Source organism: Sinocyclocheilus grahami, unplaced genomic scaffold (genome assembly GCF_001515645.1).
Source record: "Sinocyclocheilus grahami isolate Dianchi unplaced genomic scaffold, SAMN03320097.WGS_v1.1 scaffold782.1, whole genome shotgun sequence".
NCBI lineage: Eukaryota > Metazoa > Chordata > Actinopteri > Cypriniformes > Cyprinidae > Sinocyclocheilus > Sinocyclocheilus grahami.
In genome coordinates this window covers 45,703-58,166 of record NW_015505961.1, presented here as the reverse complement: position 1 = coordinate 58,166, position 12,464 = coordinate 45,703, and the positions used below count along the sequence as shown (strand labels likewise).

Sequence of the window (12,464 nt, the reverse complement as noted above, 5' to 3'; positions counted from 1 at the left end):
TTGCTCTACAAACCAGTGTGTTTATAAGTACAGCAATACATTAAAATAACACAAGAAATGGCCGTTTAGAACATCAGGCAGCATAACGAGCTGTTTTGTACCACTAATTATAACTGGAAGCTAATGACATCATTCAAGTTACAAATGGCAACGACTGATTACGTTAAAATAAGGTAAATACGACAGGTATATTTTTAAGTCCTTTAAATCCCCCAGTAAAAATATGAATGATCATATTAAATATAAATGAATAATGATAAAAAAAACATAAACTAAATCTAATCTGAGCAAAGCAATTTTTAGCCGCATCAATATGCTACCAGCAGATGACTATATAAAGCCTTGAAAAATAAATGATGATTAATACATGATAAAAAAAGATAAATAACATTAAGCTCCTGGTGTGTGAATCTGTGCTTGAACTGTTCAGCTCTTCTGGATCTGATGTCATAAACCAGAAGAATGACAGTAGCCACGCCCACCAGAGCAGAGAGGACCAATCGGATCACAGCTTCAGTAGAACCACAACAGTGGACAGAGTCTGAGGAATAAAAATTCAAACTGAGATCAGCTCAGTCAATAAACTTTAATATCAGCACCGACATCAACTAATATCAGCTGCTGTACCTGAACATGTGAGACAGAGTTGACTGATGTCCAGATGTGTGGTCTGCTTGCTGATGGGATTGTTGAGCACACAGCTGTAGCTGTTTTTATCCTGATATTCCACCTCCAGAGGTAGAGAGAGACTGATGCTGAGATCAGACACACTGATGCTGGACAATAAACTGTTTCCTTTGTACCAGGAGAGAGTCACATGACCCACATTCACCACTGAACACAGCAATGAACAATATAATGATGATGATCTTACTTTTTGGAAGTAAGATGGTGCCACACACGGCCGCCTCAGTGCTTGGCTCTCCAGTGTTTGTACTGTTTTTGTTCGTTTTTCCTGTTTTTTGTTTCTCAAACATGATCAGTTTTACCAGGGATGAACTGCTGAATATTCGGCAGAACACACCACAAAATATTCTACCGGATTTCGATTATTCGGACGTTTTGCTGAACGTTGTAGTTGGTGGAGCAACGGCGCTGATCAAGCGCTTCAGGATGCGCAGACGGGGGAAGAGAGCCGGCGTGCTCGTGAAGCTCAGGCAGTGCAGATTTCGAACGCCGTTGCCTAGCATCCATCTGGCAAATCTCCGCTCTCTACCCAACAAAACGAACAAACTTCTTCTGCTCTCCAGGACAAACAAGGATTTTTAAAACTCTGCTGCTCTGTGTTTCACGGAAACCTGGCTGAATGACGCCATTCCGCACAGCACGCTACATCTGCCCGGCTTTCAGCTGTTTAGAGCAGACTGCGATGCAGAATCAACGGGGAAATTGCGCGGCGGTGGGACATGTTTTTACATCAACGAAAGGTGGTGTACAGATGTTACAGAGTTAAAGAAGATGTGTTATCCCAATCTAGAAGCGCTCTTCGTTAACTGCAAGTCATTCTATTCGCCACGGGAGTTTTGCTCGTTCATTCTCGTGAGTGTTTACATTCCTCCGCAAGCGCATGTGAGCTCAGCTTTACAGAAACTCGCTGATCAGATCACAGACACAGAACAACATCACCCAGACTCTTGTTATAATCATTCTTTGGGACTTTAATAAAGCAAATCTTTCCCGTGAACTGCCAAAATACAGACAGCATGTTACATGTCCCACCAGAGACGGTAATATATTGTATTACTGTTACACCACAATAAAGGATACATATCGCTCCGTCCCACGGGCAGCTTTGGGGCTCTCTGATCACTGTTTAGTTAATCTTATACCGACCTACAGGCAGAAACTGAAATCAGCTAAACCTGTATTAAGGACTGTAAAAAGATGGACTAATGAAGCGGAGCAGGATTTACAAGCTTGTTTTGACCTCACTGATTGGAGTGTTTTTGAAGCTGCTGCCACCGATCTGGACGAGCTAACAGGGACTGTAACATCTTATATCAGTTTCTGTGAAGACATGTGCATTCCTACCAGGACTCATTTAACCTACAACAACGATAAACCATGGTTCACTGCAAAACTCAGACAGCTTTGTCAGGCCAAAGAAGATGCTCGCAGGAATGGGGACAGATTCTTGAATAAACAGGCCAAATACACACTGGAAAAGGAGATCAGAGTTGCAAAGAGGAATTATACTGGAAAGCTAAAGAACCAACTCTTTTCCAGTGATCCTGCTTCAGTGTGGAAAGGTCTGAAAGACATCACCAATAGACAGGAGGTTAAAGAGCTGGCTGTCTGGTGCAGGCTTAACAACCTGGAGCTTAACACGCTCAAACCTGTTGAGATGATAGTGGACTTCAGGAGGAACCCCCCTACTCTCCCTCCATGAACACCACTGTAATGACAGTGGAGACATTCAGGTTCCTGGGCACCACTATCTCTCAGGACCTGAAGTGGGACAATCACATTGAGTCCATTGTCAAAAAGGCCCAGCAGAGGTTGTACTTCGTTCGCCAGCTGAGGAAGTTCAACCTGCCACAAGAGCTGCTGAAACAGTTCTACTCCGCCATCATTGAATCCGTCCTCTGCACTTCTATAACTGTCTGGTTCAGCTCAGCTACCAAATCTGACCTCAGAAGACTACAGAGGATAGTCCAGACTGCTGAGCGAATCACTGGTACAACCCTCCCTTCTCTCCAAGAACTGTACTCATCCAGAGTGAGCAAAAGGCCTAGCAAAATCACTCTGGACCCCTCACATCCAGCACACTCCCTCTTTGAACTGTTGCCATCTGGTCGACGCTACAGAGCACTGAGCACCAGAACGACCAGACACAGGAACAGATTCTTTCCTCAGGCAATCCATCTCCCACACAACACTAGTATACATTATTTATTTAACACGCATACTTATTTACATCTCAAATTTGCACATATCATACCTGTACATACAAAATTGTCTATATTATATATTGTGTATGCACATATCATACCTGTACATACAAAATTGTCTATATTATATATTGTGTATGCACATATCATACCTGTACATACAAAAATTGTCTATATTATATATTGTGTTTTTGCTTTTTTGTACATTGTCTATTTTGCATATTTTTATATTATTCTTTTTATTATCTGAGTCCTGTCTTGTCAATGTCATTCTGTTGCACTGTGGAGCTTCTGTCACTAAAACAAATTCCTCGTATGTTTAAACATACCTGGCAATAAAGCTAATTCTGATTCTGATTCTGATGATGAATAACATTGTGAAGAGTTACTGCTGATGACAGGAACAGGCAGACGAGCTAAAAACATGAGAGAATAAAGATGAATGAAGATATTCAAGCATGAGGAAGAAACATTGTTGAGGATAGGGTTGGACATCGTTTGAATTTGATCAAATCCAATTCCGATTCTAATTCTGCTTATCGATTCCCAGTTTCGATTCCAATGTGGTTAAAAAAATGAAGTCAAACATTTACATATCAGACATATTTATTCTGTGGCTCTTTTTGCAAAATATTTAATTGCTGCTGAATAGCATGAACAAAAGTCAGTCGGCTACAAAAAACCTGGACTCGACTAAGAGCTGTTTGTGTGCAAAATAGAGCTGCACGATTCTGGATAAATTGAGACTTTTTTTTTTTTTATGGAGGTTGTGGTTCTCTCACAAATCTGAAGAAAAAATATTAGACAACTAAACAAAATCTCATGGAATTTATGAATGGAACGATTCAATGACTCACTCAAGATTTACTTGTTTCATTACTGGATGACTCAGTGTTTTTGAATGAATGATTCAAAGACAAATACGTTTTTAACAGCCCCTTTTCACCACCTAAAAAAAAAAATTTGATGCGCACACAGGAATTGATAGGTGGAATTTAAATTTAAATTTTACAAGTATCCCATTCCTGACTTTAAGTATCCTATTCTGGAATTCTGGATTCCCAACCCTAGTTGAGGAAGATTGCTCAAAAGTAGAGCATTTAATAATCTGATAGAGAAAGCAAAACTGATTTTTAACTCACTGTAGACACTAAGGGACCTATCATACACCCGGCGCAATGCGGCGCGCAAGTGTTTTTGCTAGTTTCAGCCCGACGCAGCTCTCATTTTCACGTCCTGTGCCGCGTTGTTTAAATAGCAAATGCATTTGCGCCCATTTGTGCACTCGTGGGCGTGCTGGTCTAAAAAAGAGGTGTGTTCAGGCGCATTGTTGGCGCGTTGCTATTTTGAGGAACTGAACATAGACCAACTCAAACCTGGTCTAAAATCATTGGCGCAATATTTTTTGTAGAAATTGCACCTCTGGGCGGGTCCACAACGTGCATTCAGTTTGCTTATTACACACAGGGAGGACACAAACACTTTAAAATACGAAACAATAAAATATTAAAATATAAAAGATTATTATTATGTAGGCTACATGAATATAAAAATGCCTACATGTTATAATGGATAACCATTGCATTTTAGACATTTTAGATATTTTAGACTATGCGCCCGGGTGCGCCGACCATTTTCCCATCGTTAAACTAGCAAAAGTGGATTTGGACACGCCCTGAGTGCACCCGCGCCATGCGCTTTAGACCATGCGCTTAGATTGTTAAAATAGGGCCCTAAGACTGAATTTCTAGGATTTGAGCTCTGTGTAGATCTGTAGTTAAAGTCCAGCATGTTCAGTTGTGGTGTTCGTGATGGTCAGAGATCCAGAGATCAGTTCAATTCAATTCTACAATATTTAGTGGTAGTTTATCAGTGGTGACTGTCAGTTAATAATGTACAAATGGCAGAAATGTACGGAAAAATCAATTAAAGACGTAATCAAACAGATGATGAACACTATTAACAGCAATTATTATATGATGCAATCAAACTTATAGCAAAATGTGGTAGTTCTGTATGTTGTTTCAGGGTTGGCATCATCTGAGGTCCTCTGAGGGGTTGGCATCATCTCTTCTCAGGTGTTCTGGATCCAGACTGAAGCTTGTGTAAATCCCGTGGCAAAAAACAGAGAAACAAATAGAGACATAACTAGCATAGCTGCTGTTCCAACCAAGCAAAATTGATTTGTTTAACCCAAACTAAAGAATAATAATGTGCATTTGATCAGATATAACTGCAGTAAAAGATTATGAGATGCATTATTCGAATGCTTGGCCAAAGAGATGTGTCTTTAATCTAGATTTAAACAGAGAGAGTGTGTCTGAACCCCGAACGTTATCAGGAAGGCTATTCCAGAGTTTGGGAGCCAAATGCGAAAAAGCTCTACCCCCTTTAGTGGACTTTGCTATTCTAGGTATTATCAAAAGTCCAGAGTTTTGCGACCTTAGGGAGCGTGATGGATTGTAGCATGGTAGAAGACTAGTTAGGTACGCAGGAGCTAACCCATTAAGGGCCTTATAGGCAAGTAATAATATTTTGTAACTGATACGGAACTTAATAGGTAGCCAGTGCAGAGACTGTAAAATTGGGGTAATATGATCATATTTTCTTGACCTGGTAAGGACTCTAGCTGCTGCATTTTGGACTACCTGTAGCTTGTTTATTGAAGATGCAGGACAACCAGCTAGCAGTGCATTACAATAGTCCAGTCTAGAGGTCATGAATGCATGAAATAGCTTTTCTGCATCAGAAACAGGTATCATGTTTCGTAACTTGGCAATGTTTCTAAGATGGAAGAATGCTGTTTTTGTAACATGGGAAATATAATTTTTTAAAAGACAAGTTGCTGTCTAATATAACACCCAGATTTTTTACTGTAGAGGAAGTAACAGTACATCCGTCTAGTTGCAAATTGTAATCCAAGAGATTCTGTGTACTGCTTTTTGGTTCAATAAATAATATGTCTGTCTTATCTGAATTTAACAGGAGAAAATTATTGGTCATCCAATCTTTTACATTTGTAACACACTCTGTTAGCTTAGATAATTTAGACGTTTCATCTGGTCTTGTTGAGATAGTTGAGAATCCAGTTTGATTGTCCAGCTTCAGTCTGTCTCTGAATCTCCCATCAAGAACATCATTATATACAGTCATGCTGTCGGTCTGTTTACTGATTTCAGCTATTAAAGTGTTTTCATTTCCAAACCTCCAATGAATCAATTCATTATTTCAGTAAGACCAGAGTTTAGAGTGACTGAATCTCCATCACTGACACTAACATTACTCCAACTGCAACCACTGCAGAACAAACAGGAAAAGACTTTGAAATATATGTTTTGAAATTTAGTTTTGAAACAAATTATATAACAGAACAACAGAATCGTGGTCTAATGGTTAGAGAGTCGGACTCATAACCCAAAAGGTTGTGGGTTCGAGTCTCGTACCGGCAGGGATTGTAGGTGGGGGGAGTGAATGTACAACGCTCTCTTCCACCTTCAATACCATGACTGAGGTGCCCTTGAGCAAGGCACCAAACCCCCAACTGCTCCCCGGGCACCGCAGCAAAAATGGCTGCCCACTGCTCCGGGTGTGTGTTCACTGCTGTGTGTGTGCACTTTGGATGGGTTAAATGCAGAGCACTAATTCCAAGTATGGGTCACCATTAAAACCTTTCATTAAAGTTGTCCTAAAACCAAAACAATACCCATTCTTGTCTTTGGACAACTTTGATGAACTTTTTTTTATCCACTTCAAATGTTGACTACTGTATATCAATTTAATATGATTAGATATGACTAGTTATGATCGCTATGATTGGTTAATGTGATAAATCCCACCTCTTGTGTTTGTAGGTTTGCCACAAATGCCACCGTCACCTGCGCCATCACAAAACATATGTTTGTGATTTTGCTGTAAAAACGTGTTTTATTATGTATAGCGAACAGGGGAGCTCCAGTAAACACACCTACGCCTCCCATAGACTGTACATCTCCAAAGTGAATTAAAATAAAACATATACAGACGTCAAACCCCTACTACAGTAAATATCTTTTTTCATTTCTGACAGGACAATCTTTGATAACTATTGCATATGAGCACATCACAACATGAAACAATGTGTGCCATTATAGTAGAATTCACTGTTGTCAACATGTTACATAGATAAGTGTAAGTTATGTTAATAAACAAATCTACACAAATTAACCAAACATGAGTTATCTGTTTTATTTGTCCATTATTACTGTTGATAAATTGAGTAGGGTCTGCAGTGCAGACTAGTGTGAGCAGTGCGGATGGAGGAGTCCACAGCATCACTCCACCTCTGACTGCCTCATCAGGGCCAGATGCTGCTGTGGTCTCTTCATCCTCAGTGACCCCAGAATTAGTGAGAGCATCTAGAGAAAGACCAAAAGACACTGAGGCTGGGATTTTGTTCTGCTGGTTTCTGCCAATGGAACCCGACTTTCAGAAGCTTCAAAAGCATCATCAAATAATGTCATGAAGCTTTTATCCAAAGTGACTTACAGTGCTCTTATTACAGGGACCCCCAAACCCCTGGAGAAAAGAGCCTTGCTCAAGGGACACGGGTAGTTGCGAAGCAGCAACCTTCTGCTTACCAGTTCTGTGTTTTAGCCCACTACAAAAGTAATAGTGCTACAACAAAAATTAGGAGGTGATTGTAAACATGAAATTAAATATAAGAACTGGGAAAGATGGTTGTATATAACAATGGAAAACATAAATATCATGCATTCATCATAGTATTAGATTATATACACATAATCAAAAAGTACAATGACAAGGTTAAATATCTTTGAATAATTCATCACGGTGCTTTTTTTAGCTGATGGATGAAACAAGAGTTGAATTCAACGAGAAAAAAAGAAAACAAAGGAGATGTAAGCCACTTTTGCTTGTGAATGTCAAATTTTACACATAAAATAAAGAAGTAAACAACATATTCAAGAGATAATGATTTTATCTTTTAGGATAAAACTGTGGGTCACATCATTAAAAACACAAGAAATTGATTAGTTATACTACAATCACAATAAACGGGCAGCTGTTTCTTCAACAAGACCACAAAATGAGCAAATTTCATCAACATAAAAATATTTACAGATAGTTGGATTAAACCTGTCACTCTTAAGCAAGTTGTTGCGCTTGTTATAAATTCGTAGGTCACATGATAACATCAACATGGCCGATGAAGTCCAGATCACATTCATACTTAATGAGATCAGTACTACTACTGCCTTAGCTCACTAGTTTTATGAGATTAACTAAAATAAGCGAAAAAAAAATATGGTGACAATAACACCCAACACAAATCTACGAACATGTTCAGCTGAGGTAACCAGTTTACAGTAAACTAGTGAAACAATCCAATAATATTGCGAGCTGCTCCTCAAAATACATGTTACATTGTGCACTATGATCGAGTTTGTGACCACGGAAATCAGTTGAAAGCATCCAGTCATCTCATACATCGAAGTCAATCTTCAATTATCAGTATATTGTAATAAATACTTGAGTAATTATTGTATCTGATTGTATTAGTCTATACAGAGTGATAGTCAATGTAAAAAGAGCAAATGGGAGAAGCAGATGAACACAAAACAGCAGAACATTAAGTTAACATCATTAAGTTGCAGTTTTCTAGCGTATTTACTTTAACTTCTCAGGTAATGTCAGTGGTATTACTTATTTCAGATGTGACTGCAATTACAATTAAAGTGGTTACATATACATATATTTACTTGTTTGGTCAAAATTATTGCTAGGGACAATTTAGTAGTCACTGGATATTGGTAGGGATAGGCATATGTCCCGAGCGCCCCTACTAAATTCTACGCCCTTGCACATAATATATAGCATGGCCTACATGGTGACATTCACTATATTTGTCTTCATAGTCTTTAATATAAAATGTTTTTAATTGGACAACATTGGGGAGGATATTAAATAAATAAATGCATACATACAGACAGAGACAAAGACAGACTTTTCATACTGATACTGAAATATGATTTTTTTTTTTTTTTTTTTTTTTTTTTTTGGCCATATCACCCAGCCCTAACAGCAACCAGCACAACTTTGCACATGAATTTTCTTTACTTCACTTTTTGAAATGTATACACAGAACAGATCCTCTCCTCAACCCCCTACTGCCGCCTACAAGAATTGCTGTGACACCACATGGTGCTTAAAAAATAAAAACGATGAAACAAATATTGAACTCACCACACTGAGAAATAAAAACTAGTTCACACTGTTGCTCTGTAGTTCATAACGTCCATTGTGTTCAGTTGTGGTGTTTGTGTTGGTCAGAGATCCAGTTTGATTGTTCAGCTTCAGTCTGTCTCTGAAACTCCCATCGAGAACATCATCAAATACAGTGAATATGTTAGCCCGTTTATTGATTTCCGCTAACAAAGTGTTTTCAGATAGTCAATCACAGAAACATGTGGTTTCACAAACACATGTCAAACAACCAATCACAGTTGGTTTCGATCATCGTCACGTTTTCAGGGCGTGGAAATGTCGCTACAATAACAGACCAGTGTTTAAAACTCTCGGACGTATTTTAACGATTCTATGCCGCAAACTTTAAATATTTCACATACTTTTGAAAATCCAGCATTTAGTTGATCCTGATAAGTGCTCGTCGTCACAGTTGTAAACACAACGGCTTTCTTCTTTCTTGAGGGGATTTGGCGCCACGGTATCTTTGTTTCCAGGCAGAACATTAAATAACGTGACACACACGTTTCCCGGAAATCCTGTATAATTCAACCAATCCGATGACGACTTCGAAACTCCAGGCCTGCGTTCAGCCCCGACAAAAAGTTTTTAAATCAGAAACGGTGGTGCGTTGAACACCCTGTTCTGATGACGTAAGAGTTGCAACTATGGCAGCTAAGAAGACCATTATTTGTGTTCTATTTGAAGAATTTTCGAAGCCTGAAGAAATCGGTATGAATACGGGTTTAATACTGCAAAATAATACGCTTGATGTTACAGTCACTGCCCTTGCCGTCCAGAATAAAAGAGAGCATCCCAATCGAGTGAAGGGATTTGTGGAAACTGTGGTTCCTAATTATTGTGATCCAACATTTGCCTCGCATTTCAGGATGAAAAGACAAACATGTCTTCTAATATCTTCAATTGTTGCGTATACCGAGCTGCAGCGGACACATTTGTAAACGACTTCACTGAGACCCATTGTGCGAGCTGTCTCTTTAATACCGCGTGGTTTATATACATGTTGCTGCTGATTGAGCTGACATTTTTGACACACCCACCAAACAAGAGAAAACGTATCTCAAACCCCGTTACACACCGTTTCCAGGAAACATGTCGTTCAACCCGGAAACCGTAGCAAAACGTTGCGCACCAGTTTGAGCTTGAACTTGCCCCTGAACCGTTTCCATTTTGTGTGCCATATGCACCTGACGTTCAGCCAACTGTCCGTGGGCATGACGTCTGAGGCTGAGACTAATCATAAACTAGCGCTACGGCCCCAGTGTTTCCCTTTTTGACAGTCCAAAATTAAGAGCTCCAACCAATTTTCAGTGTCCAAATCGAACAGATTAAACATTCATTCTCTGACTCGGACCTGATTTAAAGGGGACTCAAACGTCTTTCCAAACATTTTTGTAAAATTCTGCTATTATGAAAATAATATGTAACTGGGATATGTTGTATTAAAATCAATATCACATTTGCAATCATGCTGATGCTGGAGCAAACCGCTTAGGCCTATATTTTATTATTTTTTAATCTACAAGTATCTTCAGGAACTATAAATGACAAATCAAATAAAATTATTGAAACAATAATAGTGTCAGAGCCAGATACAGTTATCGTGATCAGTACATGGTTTGTGAAGAAACAGAATCACACAGAGTTTGATCATTGTTCTGTGGTGAAACACATGTAAATCACCTCCGTCGCGTCAGATTTCTGGTGACAAACACAAATGAGTAAAGTCATTCATATGAAATAAATTTCAGAAATGTATCATGAGGACTGATAATGCATTGGACATTAGGAAAAATTATGAACAAACAGAAGAACTTAGGACTTTTGAATAACTTAAGCTTTTTGTAGTACGGTACTTTATTTGTGGATTATTTCATAATGTTTGACCTTAATGCTGCTTTCAGCTCCAGGCGTCAACTTCCTGTAGATCATGTAATTTTCAGCACAAGTAACCTGACATGAAGTGCTCACTAAACAGAAAAGTTGAGCGTTTTTTTGGTGAATGCTAGTCTAAAACCAACATTTAGATCTGCTCATGAGATCGCGATCGGTTGGAAGAAACCGTGGGTTGCGTGGTGCCTAACATTCTGAGGGTGATCGGACTTGCAATAATGACTGGGCGACTGTACATTATTCAGAGTAAAAGGACATTGCATTATCATTCTGTACATGCTAAATTTGTATCTAGAGCTATAGACTGTTACAATTTAAAAATAACATTAATCTTCCCTCTATCACTCAGCTATATGGCAATAAACAAATACGTGGATGTAAAAAAAAGTCCAATAAAATCTATAATTTAGTCTGCTTAGAAACACGAGGAACACGGCAACGACCACGGCGGAGCAGAGGGAACAGGAAACCCCCCCGGTGAACCACACCGATCAGGAGACCATGGCGGAGACTGTAACAACGAGAGAGCAGAGACAGACAACACAGACAGAGCATTGGGGTTGATAGACAAGACTGAGCGTTCAGGGGCAGCCTCCCTGGCTGGGTCGGGACAAGACAAAAGTTCAGAGAGTTCATCGCCGGCCTCCTTGGTCGGAACAGAACAGGCAGAGAGTTCAAAGACAGCCTCCTTGTCCGGAACAGAACAGGCAGAAAGTGCGTTGCTGGGCGCCACCACCATGCAAGGAACTGAGGCAAGTGTCGCCATCTCGGGAGGTTCTGCAGCCTGTGCCGCCACCTCTGGAGATGTTGTAGCCAGTGCTGCTGCCTCTAGCAAATCGGTGGTGGAGTACGCGGCCCAGATACACCATAAAGCAACCCCCCATATGGGAAGTGCTGCAGACAGGGGAATGAGTTCATGAATAGAAGGGTTAGAGTGAGTGGGTTTGGTGATACCAGCGGTGCGTGCAGACACCAGCGGTGCATCCCTCACACTGGATACCAGACTGGGATACCGAAGGGCTGACCTTGAGAATCTGGGTGTGACAGACAGGACGTGACATGACTCTGGATGATCAGCTGTGATGCAACTTGATTCTGGATGAATAACTGAGGCGTGACGTGACTCTGGACGAACAGTTGAGACGTGACAAGACTCTGGACGAACAGCTGAGACATGGTGAGACTCTAGAAGATCAGCTGTGACGTAACGAGGCTCTGGCAGCTCAGCTGAGACTTGACTGGACTCATGACGATCAACTGCGACTTGACTCATGAAGATCAGTTGTGACTTGACTTGACTCATGACGATCAGTTGTGACTTGACTTGACTCATGACGATCAGTTGTGACTTGACTCATGACGATCAGTTGTGACTTGACTCATGATGATCAACTGTGACTTGACTTGACTCATGAC

The 12,464-nt window shown here is 40.0% G+C and overlaps 1 pseudogene; it reads right to left on the bottom strand.

Moving 5' to 3' along the window:
• Nucleotides 1–316: 316 nt before the first annotated feature.
• On the bottom strand, nucleotides 317–7,255 carry LOC107561588 (uncharacterized; annotated as a pseudogene).
• Nucleotides 7,256–12,464: the final 5,209 nt, after the last annotated feature.